The sequence below is a fragment of the Anolis sagrei genome, chromosome 2 (genome assembly GCF_037176765.1).
Source record: "Anolis sagrei isolate rAnoSag1 chromosome 2, rAnoSag1.mat, whole genome shotgun sequence".
NCBI classification, from domain to species: Eukaryota; Metazoa; Chordata; class Lepidosauria; order Squamata; family Dactyloidae; genus Anolis; species Anolis sagrei.
Genome location: NC_090022.1, coordinates 281,256,677 through 281,273,379, shown reverse-complemented (window position 1 = coordinate 281,273,379; position 16,703 = coordinate 281,256,677). Strand labels below are relative to the sequence as shown.

The 16,703-nt window shown below is 41.1% G+C and overlaps 1 protein-coding gene across 2 annotated transcripts in view; it reads right to left on the bottom strand.

Moving 5' to 3' along the window:
• Nucleotides 1-16,703, bottom strand: part of PDZD2 (PDZ domain containing 2) — a 342,438-nt gene that overhangs the window by 262,470 nt on the left and 63,265 nt on the right. For both annotated transcript variants that reach the window (XM_060761354.2, XM_060761356.2), the window contains exon 3: nucleotides 2,160-2,276. The gene's annotated coding sequence lies outside the window, so the exon portion shown is untranslated. The remainder of the gene's footprint in view (nucleotides 1-2,159; nucleotides 2,277-16,703) is intronic.

The window sequence follows — 16,703 nt, the reverse complement described above, 5'->3', positions numbered from 1 at the left end:
AGAAAAATCGCATTCAAAGCACCACCGACAGATGGCCATACAGCCTCTGGTTAAAAGCCTCCAAAGAAGGAGCCTCCACCACACTCTGCAGCAGAGAGTTCCACTGCTGAACAGTTCTCACATTCAGGAAACTCTTCCTAAAGTTCAGATGGAATCTCCTTTCTTGTAGTTTGAAGCCATTGTTCTGCGTCCTAGTCTTCAGGGCAGTAGAAAACAAGCTTACTCCCGCCTCCTTATGACTTTCACTTATTTATACATGGCTATCATGTATCCGCTCAGCCTTCTCTTCTTCAGGCTAAACATGCCCAGCTCTTTAAACCACTCCTCATAGGGCTTGTTCTCCAGGCCCTTGATGATTTTAATTGTCCTTCTCTAGACACATTCCAGCTTGTCAATATCACCCTTCAGTTGTGGTGCCCAGAATTGGACACAGTATTCCAGGTGTGGTTTAACCAAGGCAGAACAGAGGGCTAGCATAACTTCCCTGGATCTAGACACTATATGGCTCTAAAGAGCTAAAAAATATACTCTTTCCACACCTGACTGGCATTTCTTCCTAGACAGCTCCCAAGTGGGAAACACATTTCCTGATTGCTTTGCCTTCCTCCACAAGCTTGTTATAGTTCCCAATATCATTCATGTGCAAAGCTGCTAAGAGCGAATAAATCCTCCTAAAAAGAAACCTCCCTGCACACAAATGCGAGCTTCTGACATCATTTGGTACTCCCTGTTGAGCCTTGCCTACAAGGCAGCTGAGCTCTTTCAAGATCAAAGGCAAAGCCAGTATCTCAGCACATATATGTGGATACAGTTTGGTGCATGTTTCAAACACGCCAGTGTCTCAAAGCGCCGGCTGTAAGTGTCTGGATACATGCTCTTCCAAGGAATAGAGCAGTTCAGTCGCTATTTCTTCCAGATGCTCCCAACCACCCACGCAAACCACCGCAGAACCACTCCATCGATTCCTCAAGTTGGGCAGGGAGGAGGGAGACGATAAAGACATAACTTGGACTGAAATGTGTTTTATTAAGTAAGCAAGGGAGGATGCAGGCTGGGGAGTGGGAGCACAGCACAGCGCAAGAAGCAGCAGTCGCTTAATGAACACAGTTACTTCAAAGCCACTCAGAGGATCTGGATGGTAGATGTTCACTTCCTGCTAATTGAGAACGGGTGTCCAAGCCTGTTGGGGCCGAGGGAGGAAAAACAACCAGCCTTTCAACATCTTACAAACTCTAAAAGCTAAAATGCAGTACAGTATGTACTGCACCGAGAAGCCGGGCTTTCCATACTTATAGGATTTCAGCATTATTCTCTCTGTTCTTACATTAATCTCACTAAAATGAATGGGTCTGTGCCAAAGCTGCACAGGGCGGAGTTGTATTAACACTGGCAAAGTAGCATTTGCAACCAACAAGGGAAAAAACAAAGCTAGGCCATTACCTGCAAGGAGCTTACTCAGTCTGAAATCAATTGTTGAGAAGATGGGTAATAATAATAATACTTTATTTATATTCCGCCCTATCTCCCCAAGGGGACTCAGGGCGGATCACAGTACACCTACACAGCAAATATTCAATGCTGTTTTGGACAGACAAGACGGAGACAGATAGAACAGAAAGGAGGTATGTCGTGTCGACATCCAGCTTTTAGGCACCTTGGAGGTTGTGCTCAAATCCAGCCACAGGGGGGTGCTGCCGCTACATCCTCTATGATGAAGAGCCATCAAGACTTCCTCCTTCCTTTTGGTCACTGGGCATTTTCTGATCTTTTTCTTTATGGTGTCGTAAAATACCTCCCCTGCTTGTTTAGTGGTGCCTAATTTGTCTACTTACAGCTCAAGCTGTTTTTTAACGGCTTAGGTAAGCAGTGAGCTGAGCTGGCAGTCGGTGAGCAGTGAGCTGAGCTGACAGTCGGGTGCTCACATCAACCCGGGGCTTCAAACTGGCAACCTTTCAATTGAAAGATCTTATCATTGCTGGTGAATTACCAGCTGTCCTAAAACCCGGTAAAGAAAGATGGATAAGCCAAGAAGAATATGAGCAAGATGTAACTGTAGTTACAAACTATTCCACTTGGGGTACAGGACAAGGGTTTAAAGAAGCTGGGGAAAGTGGTTTGTAAGGAAAACTATGAACTGGGAGACACTGGAAAGAAATTACCTGAATCAGAGGTGGTGATTCTGGGATATTCTGGACACCGTTGGACTACATTTCCCATCATTCCTCATAACTAGCCATGCAGGCAAGGTTTTCGGGAAGCTGCCATCCGACATCACCCTAAATAACAGAAGAAAAGTATTAGTGTTGTTGTTCAACACACTCTTTATTTAAATGTTTTAATGTTAAAATGGGATTAAACTATTAACATTTCAAACCAACTTACATTTTAAAAACTTACACAGTTGAAATGATAAAAAAGTAATTGAAAATGTAATTTTAACAGGGAAAATAGCACAGCATCCTCTTAAAATTCAATTTCTTTAGAAACCTTTGATTACAAAAAGTCAGTTGGAATAAACGTCTGCCTGCCAATAGTAGTACTAGAAGGTCTTCTACTGTTCCTAGGAAGGGAGTTCCTTCCACACTGTCCAATATCCCACGATCTGATCCCAGGTTATCTGTTTATTTCAGCTTATATGGCAGTGGAGACTCATATAATCCAGTTTAAAGAAGGTAATCTGGGATTAGATTCTGGAATATAGGACTGTGTGGAAGGGATCTGGGAGCCGCCAAGAAAGTCCTCTTGCATGTTTCCATCAACTGTGCCTGTGAAGGTGGTTAAACTGAGAGAATAGCTTCTCCTAAGAATCCTAGGGCCCTAAAAGGATGATCCCATATGAGTCCATCAGGTTCCCTTAGCCTAAATGTAGAAGTCATTATACATCATAATCAGGACTCTGAATTGTGCCAAGAAACAGACCAGGAAACAGATGAGTTGTGATAGCAAGAGAGTTGGATTCTCCCTACATACAACCCCAGTTTGGCCTGACCAGTCCCAATTCATTGTCTGTCATGCCACCTTCCAAGCTACTTCATCCCTTTTTCAGCTTGAGTCCACTCTGATGTTGCTTGGCTACACGTGTCCCTGTTTTCATCTGTGAAAATCGCCAGAGTTAAGGTCTAGTTGTAACTCTTTGTACCAAACAAAAGCAGCCCCACATCGGGTGTCTTGTTGGGGTGCGTCTTGAAGTCTTTCCTGAGTTACAGTGACCTCAAGGTGAACCTATCACAGGGTTTTCTTGGCAAGATTTGTTCAGAGGTGGCTTGCCATTGCCTTCCTCTGAGTCTGAAAGAGCCAAGAACGCCTATTACGTTTCCATGACCAAGTGGGGATTCAAACCCAGAATCCCAGTCCAATACTCAAATCACTACACTATTAATATAAATGGTATATAAATAAGGATTTTTTTTACTATGAAATGTCTCCAGAAATGGGTGCACTAGCATGTGTAAAAGTACTCCTGGCCACTACAGAAACTTAGCTTCCAGTTTCAAGGCTGCATCCATATATGCAAACCTATATGTAACCTCTTTCAAACACAGGTCAAGCCAGATAAGAAGGCCTTTGGATGTAGTGTGGATTGAGCAAAGGTACTTAAAGAGTATTGCAACTGTTAATATTATACTGTTCATGCAAATGTGCTTGAACTTTAAGATCAACTTCCCATTTATCAGCCACACAGACTGGAAATTCAGTTGACTAGTAACTAACACAGAACCTTGTTACCAGCAGCAACGTAAGTATAGAGTTCCTTATTGTAGACAATCTAACTGAAAAGCTCTTTCTCTTCTAGTTTTGAACATTTTACAGCAAATATGGCTCTTACTGTGTACCTTTAAGTAATTTCCTACCTATGGTGACCCTATCACAGGGTTTCTGGACACAATTTGTTCAGGAGAGGCATGCCATTGCCTTTTTCACTTAGTGTGTTTCCTGGCTCAGCGCAGATTCAAACCCTGGTATACAAAGTTCATAATCCAGTGCTCAAACCATTACATCAGGCAGGTTCCTGCAATAAATGGTAACCTGAAATTCATGGATGTAAAACAGTGTTTCTCAACCTGGAGGTTGCAAAGGGGTGTCAGAGGGGTTGCCAAAGACCATCTGAAAACACATTTTCTGTTGTGCATGGGGGTTCTGTGTGGGAAATTTGGCCCAATTCTATCCTCGGTGAGGTTCAGAATACTCTTTGATTATAAGTGAACTACAAATCCCAGCAACTACAACTCCCAAATGTCAAGGTCTATTTTCTCCAAATTGCACCAGTGTTCACATTTGGGCATATTGAGTATTCATGTCAAGTTTGGTCCAGATCCATCATTGTTTGAGTCCACAATGCTCCCTGGATGTAGGTGAACTACAACTCCCAAAACTCAAGGTCAATGCCCACCAAACACTTCCAGCATTTTCTGTTGGTCATGAGAGTTCTGTGTGCCAAGTTTGGTTCAATTCCATTGTTGGTGGATTTCAGAATGTTCTTTGACTGTAGGTTAACTATAAATCCCAGCAACTACAACTCCCAAATAACAAAATCAATCCCCTTTGGAAGCTTTTAAACAGAGGCTGGATGGCCATCTGTTGGGGGTGGTTTGAATGCAATTTTCCTGCTTCTTGGCAGGGGGTTGGATGGCCCATAAGGTTTCTTCCAACTCTATAATTCTATGGCTCTATTCCCAAACCCCACAAGTATTCAAATGTGGGCATATCGGGTATTTGTGCCAAATTTGGTCCAATGAATAAAAATGCATCCTGTATATCAGATATTTACATTACAATACATAACAGTAGCAAAATTACAGTTATGAAGTACAACAAAAATAATTTTATTGCTGGGGGGGTCAACAAAACATGAGGAACTGTATTAAGGTGCTGCAGCATTAGGAAGGTTGAGAACCACTGATATAAAAGAAGACTCAGCTATTTCCATGCTGCCTTGACTGCTGCTCTGTTTGATTGTTCATAGGTTTAAATTGATTTCCATTTATTCACATAACCCCAGCTTTGTATGCATTAGTGGAAAACAAAGTACAAAGGAGTAAAATTTTGAAAAAATTAGATACGTTCACGCAACACTTCAGAGAGATTTCAAAGGAAAAGAGGCTGCGATCACCCAGCAAAAACATCTGAGGAGGCTTCTCATGACTTCGGAGCCATAAAAGAGGTGAATGAGAGGCCAAGTCCTCCTTCCTCTAGCAAGGAAGGAGGACCGTGATCAGAGATACCAGAAGAGAGGATCCTTTCACCATACACAGTTATAGTTATAGCACTAAGCTTCCAGTTTACGTCCCATGGTTCCATCCTATAGAATCCTCTAATTTGCAGTTTGTTGTTGCTGTGTGCCTTCAAGTTGTTTCTGACTTATGGTGAATCTAAAATGAACCTATCATGAGGCTTACTGGGGTTGAGAAAGTCACCCAATGGGTTTTCATGGCCAAGTTGGGAACCGAACTCTGTTCTCCAGAGTTATAGTCCAATATTCAAACCATGCTGGCTCCAATTTACAATTTAGGGAGGAATATTTGAAATTCAGAACAGAGCTCTAGCACCTCACCAAACTACAAAACTCAGGATTCTGCAGTGCTACAACTGTGTGGTGAGAAAGGGTCAGGATTCCTCTGCCACGAAGACCAAGGAAACACTAATTATTATGCCCAAAGGTGAATCCCCAACATTATCTCATCAGTGTTTCTAGAATCTAAGCAAACATCCAAGGTCAGGAGTTCACTAAGGGGAGAATCTAAGGATCATTCCCTGCTCCTTGTCTTCTCCATGTCTAGCAAATGGAGATGAAATTAGGCAGACACACAAAAGTTAAGACCATATTTCCATAATATTTCCAGAGGCATTTGTCTCCCTCAAACACAACTTTCCCATAGCCCTGGCTGGTCAAAAGCAATCAATATCTAAACCACCACTTGGGAACTTTCTCCTTTCATAAGCTTGGTGGAGGGAGGAATTCTCGATTTCTTTCATTGGTGTGGCAAATCACTGCTTGTAAAATCAGTTCATAAGTAAGCTTTCTAAGGTATACTTCCCTTTTGCAGTTCTCCAAAGAAACAATGAGATCAGCTATACTTGGGAGTGCCTTGAACCGCGAGAAGATCCAACCAGCTCATACTTCAGGAAATAAAGCCAGACTGGCCATTGAAGGAAAGGATAGTAGAGGCAAAGATGGAGTACTTTGGCCACATCATGAGAAGACAGAAAAGCTTTAAAAAGACAGTGATGCTGGGGAAATGTTAGGAAAAAGGAAGAGGGGTCGACCAAGGGCAAGCTGGATGGATGGTATCCTTGAAGTGACTGGCTTGACTGAAGGAGCTGGGGGTGGTGATGGCCAATAGGGAGCTCTGGCGGGGCTGGTCCATGAGGTCACAAAGAGTCAGAAGTGACTAAACGAATAAACAACAACAGTTCCGGCCCAGCTTACCTGTCCAAACGTATCTCTCCCTATGAACCAGCTAGGAGCTTAAGATCGGCTGGGGAGGCCCTGCTCTCAGTCCCGCCTCCTTCGCAGATGCGATTGGTGGGAATGAGAGACAAGGCCTTCTCAGCAGTGGCCCCTCGGCTATGGAACACTATCAGATCTGCACCCTCCCTCCTAACATTTTGAAAAAAAGTTAAAACCTGGCTCTTTGAGCAAGTATTTGCAAATGCAGTGAAACAGACTAATCTAGTTCTACGGAACGACCGGACGATGCAACGGGAAAATGATTCTAGTAATGAGACGCTGAGAACTTGTGTTTTATGGTTTTATTATTTCTTCTGTTTTTATATGGTCTATATTATATGTTAATGTTTTTAATTATATTTTATGTTGTTGGTGGCAATGATTGCAGATTGTAAACCGCCCCGAGTCACCTTCGGGCTGAGAGAGGCAGTATATACATGTGGTAAATAAATAAATAAATAAATAAACAACAGCAACATACTTAGAGACCTGAAACATTATTGCCTATGCTTATTGTGAGAATTCTGTGATATGTTGTCCAAAAAAGCAAGAATGGAATCAAAGCTTAGTTTTAATTATAAGCATATTGAAATCAACGAGACACATGTGGTGGAGGCTCCTTTTACACAGAGGCTAGATGGCCATCTGTCAGGAATGCTTTGAATGTGATTTTCCTGCTTCTTGGCAAGGGGTTGGGCTGGAAGGCCCACGAGGTCTCTTCCAACTCTATGATTTATGATTCTATATAAGTGTTGACTAACAGGTCCTATTCATTTAATTGACTAGTTCTCTGTTCTCTGTGGTTCTCTAGTTGGGACTAAAATTGGATTTAGCCCTAATGCTATTTCTCCCTGCTCTGCTCAATAGGAGACATAGAATACATTCAGGAAATTGAAATTCAGAATTTGGAAAGGAAGAAAGTCTTAAATGACAAGTGGAATTCCAGTTCATTCTTGAGACAAGGCACAGTTGTGCAGTGAAGATAAACTGGACAGAATATTGGATTTAATGAGGCAAAATATTTCACATTTGCACCAATGGTATCCCATTGCATCACTAAGCTGGCAATATACATACATAATGATATATGGCTTTTTGGCAGAAAAAGTAGCAAGATTAGAACATGTCTAGGAGATTAATTGGGTCAGATCATTTGTATTTTGTCCAAAGGGGAGGGGGGTTATAGTCTGGGCACATATCCTAACTAAACCAGTATCCCCTGTAGACTTCTCTAATTTGCTAAGAATGTCACTCTCCTCCAAAAACTGCAACCACCTTGTGAGGTCACCACTGAATAGAGGGCGAGGGGAGAAAGCCTACAATTTCCCAGGGTGAATGTTTAATGTGCAACACTTTTTTTTTGCTAAGTTCTTTTCCATTTATTTCCAAAACCAATAATCCCCATATATACAAGAGTTCCTTTCATATCTACAGATATCATAACTCCAACTTGTTTCTTCTTCCTCTGTTGTTGCCTTATAAGCAACCAAGGCATTTCTAGGCATTTCTAGATCCTCCAGAATAATTGGAGATAGATGTACCTATCAAGCTTGTCAATATTACATTTTAGACAACAGCTCCCAGTATCAGCCTTTGAAACCAGTTCTAAAGTAACACTCCATTTCCGTCAAAGCTTGTAAAGATATAATTATTATTATTATTATTATTATTATTATTATTATTATTATTATTTGAAACACAACAAGATGAGTCCACAGCAAACAAGATCACTCTGCTGGCAGTTGTGTTGGATCACACATTGGACACTTCCCAAGTGTCTAGGACTGTGTGATGTATCAGCGAATAATGCGTACAGATCCCAGCGTACAGCTGGCAGATGGTAATTTTGTCAGCACTGATTGTGTTTAAGTGCAGGCCAAGGTCTTTAGGCACTGCACCCAGTGTGTTGATCACCTCTGGGATCACCTTGACTGGTTTGTGCCAGAGTCTTTGCAGTTCGATTTTTAAATCCTCATATCGTGCCAGCTTTTCTAGTTGTTTCTCCTCAATCCTGCTGTTACCTGGGATTGCAATATCGACAATCCATACTTCGTTTTTTAACATGATCGTGAGGCCAGGAGCATTGTGCTCCAAAACTGTCAGTCTGTCTGAATTCAGAAGTCCCAGTGTAGCTTGACGTGTTCATTTTCTTTAACTTTTTCAGGCTTTTTTCAGGGAGGCCCTGCTCTCGATCAGGTGTGTTTGGTGGGGACGAGGGACCAGTTCTTTGTCGCAGGCAACTGGTATTTGTGGCATAAGTTCTAATGAATCATCTGAGCAACGATGTTATGCCTCTCCTTGTAGTCTGTCTGCATGATCTTCTTGCAGCAGCTGAGGATGTGATCTATTGTTTCTTCTGCTTCCTTGCAGAGTCTACATTTGGGATCTGTCGTTGACTTTTCAATTCTGGCTTTGATGGCAATGGTTCTAATGACTTGTTCTTGGGCTGCCAGAATTATTATTATTATTATTATTATTATTATTATTAGAAACACCACAAGATGAGTCCACAGCAGACAAGATCACTCTGCTGGCTGTTGAATTGGATCACACGTTGGACACTTCTCAAGTGTCTAGGACTGTGTGATGTATCGGCGGCTAATGCGTGCAGATCCCAGTAGGGTAGCCTTTTGCAGCTGGTAGATTGTAATCTTGTCAGCACCGATTGTGTTTAAGTGCAGGCCAAGGCACTGCATCCAGTTGTTATTATTATTATAATGAAAAAAAATCATTTTAATATAGTGACAGTGATCATCATTATCATCATCATCATCATCATCATCATCATCATTAGCAGAACCCCTCAGTCATGGCCCTGCCGATTTTGCAATTCTCAAAGTTGTAATCCAGAACAGTAACTTTCCCAGCCTATGTATTTCTTCCCTCAAGCCAACCTCTGAGAATAGTACAATGGTGGACAAATAAAGCATAGTGGCTGAATTTTTCAATTTACGCTAGCATGCTCTGACACACATTTTAGAAATCAGAAATGTAAATGTCCAGCCACTTTACAGAAGTGCTCCTATCCCATTTGGAACACAGTGCAATGGCTTTATGACCCTTTAAAAGCATTTGTTTTTGCAAAAATGACACTCGTGACAAGTTCTTAAGCTGCAATTCCTATAGTAGTGGTGGTGGTGGGAAGGAATATTCTCACTGTTTACTATTAAAGTTCGTCAAGATTTAAGTTTTTCTGCTCCACTGAGCAGCACCTTGCCTTCAAGTCAAATTATGCACAACCTTCTCCAGGCCACCCCTTGGGGACAGAACTTGCATGCATGGGAGGTAAGTTAGTTCTCCAAACAGCTGCCAGGAGCCCTCCACAAAGTGGGCCAGAGCAAGAACCAGATGGCAGGCGTCTGTCACTGTATTAAAAAGGGGTTTTATTTTTTTCATTTTCCTTTCTCTTTCTTTTGGGGGGGGGGGTGGAGCACTCTTAGTATTTTTTCATAGGTGAACACACACACAGATTTATTCCAAATAGCATCTTAGCCTTCCTTAAAGAGATCTGATTGTCTCTGACTCACATACACACACAGGAAAGACTACAAAATTACAGCTCCCTACTGTATTCTAAGATCCACCATGGTTTTGTGTGTGGACAGTGTTGGGTGATACCTGTATTGACAACAGTCCATGTGGGGCCACTTTGACCAGGGACTACTCTCCAACATTAGTACCAAAAAGGTTACAAATAAGTTTTTGGTCAACTTTTGAGTCAGTTTGGGGTGTATTGGCAACAGTCCTGGAGTCTTAGTGGACGACAAGTTGAACACAGGACAAAAGTGCAATGCAGCAACTAGAAAAGCCAATGGGATTTTGGTCTGCATCAAAAGGAGTATAGCATCTAGATCAGGGAAGTTATGGTGCCCTTTATTCTGCTTTGGTTAAACCAATTAAACTGGAATACTGTGTCCAATTCTGGATACCACAATTGGAGAGGATATTGACAAGCTGGTTCTGGACCAGCTTACCTGTCTGAACATATCTCTCCTTATGAACCATCTAGGAACTTAAAGATAGCCTGGGGAGGCCCTGCTCTCGATCAGGTGCGTTTGGTGGGGACGAGGGACAGGGCCTTCTCGGTGGTCGCCCCTCAGCTGTGGAACTGCCTTCCTAGGGATATTAGATCAACCCCACCCCCCCTCCTGACTTTCCGGAAAAAAGTAAAAACCTGGCTCTTCAAACAAGCTTTTGGAAATGCAGCGTAATACATAAACACAGTATTATGAAAGAGCGAACACGGAACGGCTTAAACGATCCTAATGGATAATGAGTTTAACTGGAAGACATTGCTGATTATAGTTTTAATGGTTTTATATGGATTTTTATTATGCTATGTGAAATATTTTTAATTGGTATTTATGTATGTTGTGGTATCGAATTGTTGCCAATTTGTACACCGCCTTGTGTCGCCTTTCCCGAATGGTTATGGAAATTCACATTTTCCAAAATTTAATCTTCTTAATAATAACCCGTGTTTGTATATACAAATAATTAGATATTTCATTATATATGTACATTCAAATACAGGTAATTCAAAATCCCAAATTAATTCTGGTCCTTAGCATCTCAGATAAAGGATATTCAACCTGTCCTTTAAAAAGAAGTATTAAAAATGTACTTCATCATGATACTTATGACTAATTAGCTACTTTTAGGAAACAACACATAACATCAAATGTCTTCCAAATTTCCTGTCCAAAATTACTCCCCAAAGTATTAGTTTTGGAAGTAGCAAGCTAATATAACTTGATACATACCCAAAATAACAATGTCAGCCGCTGATATGTTCCTTTTTAAAAGTAATTATAAATTATTAATTCCTTCTTCCCGAAGTAATATGCTGAAGATAATATAATTGCTCATAACAGGCTATTTCCAGACACTAGGATCCACATATTCATCACAAAACCTTCACTCCCAAATCGCAAATAGGAAGCATCTGAATGACAAAAGGGGCTCCTTTACCCAGCCCCCCCCCCAATCACTCCAAAATAGCATCAAAAGCTACATAGATTTTTCTCTTTCTGTGCTACAGATGTTGTGCGCTTAAGCACCAATGCTATTTGGCATAAGAATCTAAGATGCAGTCAGGAAAATGTCAAATTCGACTTAAAACGCAATAGCACATTTCCCTTTTTTCCTCCTTGACTGAATGTTGGTCACGGAAAAGGTCACCCCAGCCATCAATGACATTTCTGCCTGCTTAGCACACTGCGAAATATGCTTCAGGGCTTCTGGCAAATACGACCAATGACAAAAAATACAGGTCCACAATGACATGTGCAACTTCGTTACTGCGAGATAGAGAAAAAGAAAAGCGTTTGCTTTCCATTCTGTCAAGAAAGAAAAACTTGCAATCATCTCATTTTATTTCAAGAATACCAGAAGCAAGTTGCGTGGCAAGAATGGCAAAACTATGTTTTAAGGCACAAAGGTTACAAATATGAGTCATTTACTAAACATATCAGACTTCATTTGCTGTATGCATTTTTTTTTCATTTTCCTTTTTCCCTCAAGTTCCCATCCTCCCACAATAAATAAATCACTGAATTTTTTCAGTATTTTCCATTGTATATTATAAATATGTGGTGTATCTAGTTGGTAATCTGAAATTTAATTTGATCCTTTGGTTGTTTGAATTCACCATTGTTTTGACACATATAACTAACAAATGGCTTCTGGAAATTGAAGTCCAAATCATTGGGAAGACTAAGTTTTAGGATTCACTAGTACACTGTATGAAACAGGCAGATGTCAGAAAAGGACCTGGAACTCATCTATAAAGTCCTATGTACCTTTGAACCATATTAATGAAATGATTGGCTAATGCTCTCTTCATCCGCCATCATCTAAGGCAGTGGTTCTCAACCTTCCTAATGCCACAGCCCTTTAATACAGTTCCTCATGTTGTGGTGACCACCCAACCATAAAATTATTTTCATTGCCACTTCATAACTGTAATTTTGCTACTGTTCTGAATCGTAATGTCAACATCTGATATGCTGGAAGTATTTTCATTCATTGGACCAAATTTGGCACAAATACCCAATATGCCCAAATTTGAATACTAGTGGGGTTGGGGGGGGGGGCGTGATTTTGTCATTTAGGAGTTGTAGTTGCTGTCATTTATAGTTAACTTACAATCAAAGAGCATTTTGAACTCCACCAACGATGGAATTGAACAAAACTTGGCACATAGAACTCCATGACCAACAGAGTCAGAAGGGGTTGATGGGCACTGACCTTGAGTTTCGGAGGTGTAGTTCACCTACATCTAGAGAGCACTGTGGACTCAAGCAATGATGGATCTGGACCAAACTTGGCACAAATACCCAATATGCTGAAATGTGAACATTAGTGGAATTTGGGGGAAAGAAGCCTTGACATTTGGGAGTTGTTGTTGCTGGGATTTATAGTTCACCTACAATCAAAGAACATTCTGAACCCCACCAATAACAGAATTGGGCCAAACTTCCCACACAGAGCCCCCATGACCAACAGAAAATACTGTGTTTTCTGATGGTCTTTGGTGACCCCTGTGAAACTCCCTCATCCCCCCTCCCCAGAAGCCCCGACCCTCAGTGTAAGAAACACTGATCTCAGGTGAGGTGGGTAGCAAACAAAACTCATGTTTCTTCAGCCAGGAAAAAGACACTGGAGGTGCATATCTACACTGTAAATTAGTGCAATTTGACACTACTTTAACTGCCAGTACTCAATGCTATGGACTCCCAGGAGGTGCATTTTGGTGCACCTCTAGCACCATTTTAGTGAACCACAAGCACTAAAGACTGCATTAATTCTACAGTGTAGATAAGGCATGGGCAAACTTTGGCCCTCCAGATGTTTTGGACTTCAACTCCCACAATTCCTAACAGCCAGTAGGCTGTTAGGAATTATGGGAGTTGAAGTCCAAAACACTTGGAGGGCCAAAGTTTGCGCTTGCCTGGTATAGATGCACCCTGAGTGACCTTGCCAAGAAAATGTCACGATAAGTTCTCCTTTGAGTTGCTTGAATCAGAACCCACTTGAAAACACATAAGAACACCAGCATCAATAGCAATACCATGATCAATGCGGTGGTTAATCTTCTTTGGATTTTAGTATGAATTTTGAAGCAGCTATCCAAAATGCTGAGCTTAAATACAGGTTCACAATTTTGGGGCACTCCTTCGAGTAAAACCTGGTTCTGCCAATGCCCAAGGAACATTAGAGGAAATTCTGTCCAATAGAGACACTATGTCCTTGGAAGACACGATGTCATTTTAAATGAAGCATATTAAACAAATACATATTTTTAAAGAACTATTTGAACCTATCGCCTCAGTTCTTTACACTGTGAGAGGTTTTTAAAGAACTGATCATCAACATCCAGGTGACGGTTGGTAGGTTTGTTAAGATTCATACAGATGTGCTGCCTACGATCTGTCACTTTTTCCCTCTTGGAAAGAGACAAGTAGAACTTGAAAGAAAATGTGAGAACTGTGCTCAAACTATTAAAAAGTAGTTTAAAATGTATCCACAACAAAGAGTGTTCTCCCTGAATAAAATTTAGCTGATAAGCAGATGAACAGTTTGGACCAGCCTGACAAATGGCTCAAACAGGTGTTTTTAAAACAGATTTTTAAGGGTAAGAGAGAAACCCTTAGAAAAGGTAGACAGAAGGATAATGTCTGGGTGAGAAAACAGGAAGCCCTCACTTGCCAAGGGAACAGGCATAGGAAATGTGCAAGTCCAGGCCATAGTGAAAAACAAATAGGAAACAGGAACCCTTAATACCAGGATGACATAACTCCCTTAGTCACCTCATATCTCTGTAAAAGGAAAACAGTTCCACAATTTCACACGTGCTTGCTGAGACAGACATATAGAGAAATAGAAACAACATGCAGAAACTCAGCCACAAAATAAAAAATATATTGGGTGATATTGGGAAAGGCAGCAAGGGCCGCATTGTAAGTACCAAAGACCTACTCCTGGAAATGTGCAAGATTTAATTGCAAAACTCTATATTTTAAAATAGTTTTAGCTTATGCATCAGGTTGCACGTAATGTGCAGATTACGTGCAACCTGAAAGAACAGGGATGGGGTGCAACACACGTCACACCTTTAGTTTTTCCTAAACAGCTTTCGATCAGGTTTTTGTTAGGCAAATCCATTAGTAAATCTTCATGTGTACACATTAATCCTGACCAATTTTTATTGTTGAGTAAACAGAGATAAGATCAGGTTTTTAAAATGCTTAGCATGCATGGCTATTGAGCCTATATTGTTATATCTGAAACCTCATTTCTGTAGTTACTTACTAGTATGTACAGTACTTACTACTTTTCAGCAATTGAATATACTGCCTTTGTTGAGGGTTGTATAAACAGAAGCTTTACCACAGATTCTGAACCAAAATATACCCTGCAGTATAGTAAAGTGTCACTCTGGCTTGCGTAACAAGTAACACTATCTTTACTTCCATTCAAAAGTTAAAACAGAGCAAGAATATATACAGCAGTTTCTCTGAATTTACACAGAGAACAGAGGGAATAAACAGTCCTTTTAAACAATCTTTAAAATATGTTTCATGTCTTAGAAATTATCATGCTTTAGAGAGTTGGCAGCCATTTCTTTCCTGGCTGTTTTCAGTCAGTGCTCCCTACACTCTCCAAGGGGAAAATGGCAGTTAAAACCGTTTGTCTCAGCAGCAAGCCAGAGACATTAGCCAAACGGAATTCTGGTTCCTGGTATGCTCGGCCAATCAGCTGCCAACACACATCTTTCCAGTCAACCCATTTCATCATGGTGCCTTTTTACAAATCCACATATTCTTGGGCTATGGTGGAGTCTCATTCTCTGGAGCCTTTTGAGCAGAGGCTGGATGGACATCTGTAAGGATTGCTTTGTTTGTGTATTCCTGTATGGCAAAATGGGGTTATCCTGGATGGCCCTTGTGGTCTTTTACAACTCTATAATAATTAGCTTTATTTACATTATTTACACAAAGCTCAACTCAGCACTGAGCAAGCTTCAGCAAAGTCATCTCGGCAAGATGGCAATTACAGTCTTCTTCTAATCAGTAACGACATGCCTATCAAATAGGTTCCTGATTACCAAAGTCCAGTATCATCAGAGGAAGCAGGAAATCATTTCACATACTGTCCTGCTAGGACAAACTCAAACCTCTGTGGTCTGTTAACTCTACACATGCTAGGCAGCTTTTTTCCTGCTTCTTGGTGGGGGGGTTGGACTGGATGGCCCATGAGGTCTCTTCCAACTCTATGATTCTATGACTCTATGATTCTATACCACATCATGCACTGCTAAAGAATATAGAAGGATTGCAGCAGGATGGGATGAGAGGATGTAAAGAAGATACTAACATACACTTTGAAATCTCCCAATAAACCAAACATATCTCAACAGACTCTCCCTGCCAAACAGGTTCAGCACCTCGGATAGTTCCTTTGGAACTCAAACTAAAACCTATAGTGACTTTGCCACTCCAATGACATAGAAGCCGCTGGTTGCTACTGGGCAATCAAGCTATGCTGAGAATCAAGGTGAAGGTCAACATAGGCGTGTTTTTTTTCCAAAGAAGAAAAGCAGTCTGTAGGAGAATTGTGATCTTATTAATGATGGGAGCGATGGGCCTTGAAACAGTGGTCAAGTAATCAAACCTTCTAAAGAGCTCAGCGAGTGCCTTTTAAGTAATGCTAACTGTCAGCATCCGCTGCATGGTGGCATTCCCTCCCAAGGCAAATCTACTTGGCAACCTCTTAAATACATTTATCCAAGACAAAGGTGTTGTCAACATAGTTGAAAAAATCTGCTTCAACTTGCATTTTTCTGGTCTGTAATGACTGTGTTAATGCCACACACATCCTGACTAAATCAAAGCAGGTGTGGTGTTTCCCTTATGCAAGTTCACTCTAGTGCAGGCATGGGCAAACTTCAGCTCTCCAGGTGTTTTGGACTTCAACTCCCACAATTGCTAACAGCCTCTGGGGGAAAAGAAGGGGCCTAAGGCTGTTAGGAATTGTGGGATTTGAAGTCTAAAACACCTGGAGGGCTGAAGTTTGCTTATGGCTGCTTTAGTGCTCAATGGCAGTCCTGCGATGGTTATGCTTGCTATACTTTGCATTATTCCCAACCACATGGACATGGCTACTTTGGGTTCTTTTCCCCTTTATTATTATTATGTTTATTTACATCCCGCTTTTTCTCTTGATAAGCTAACTCAAAGCGCGCATGTATGCA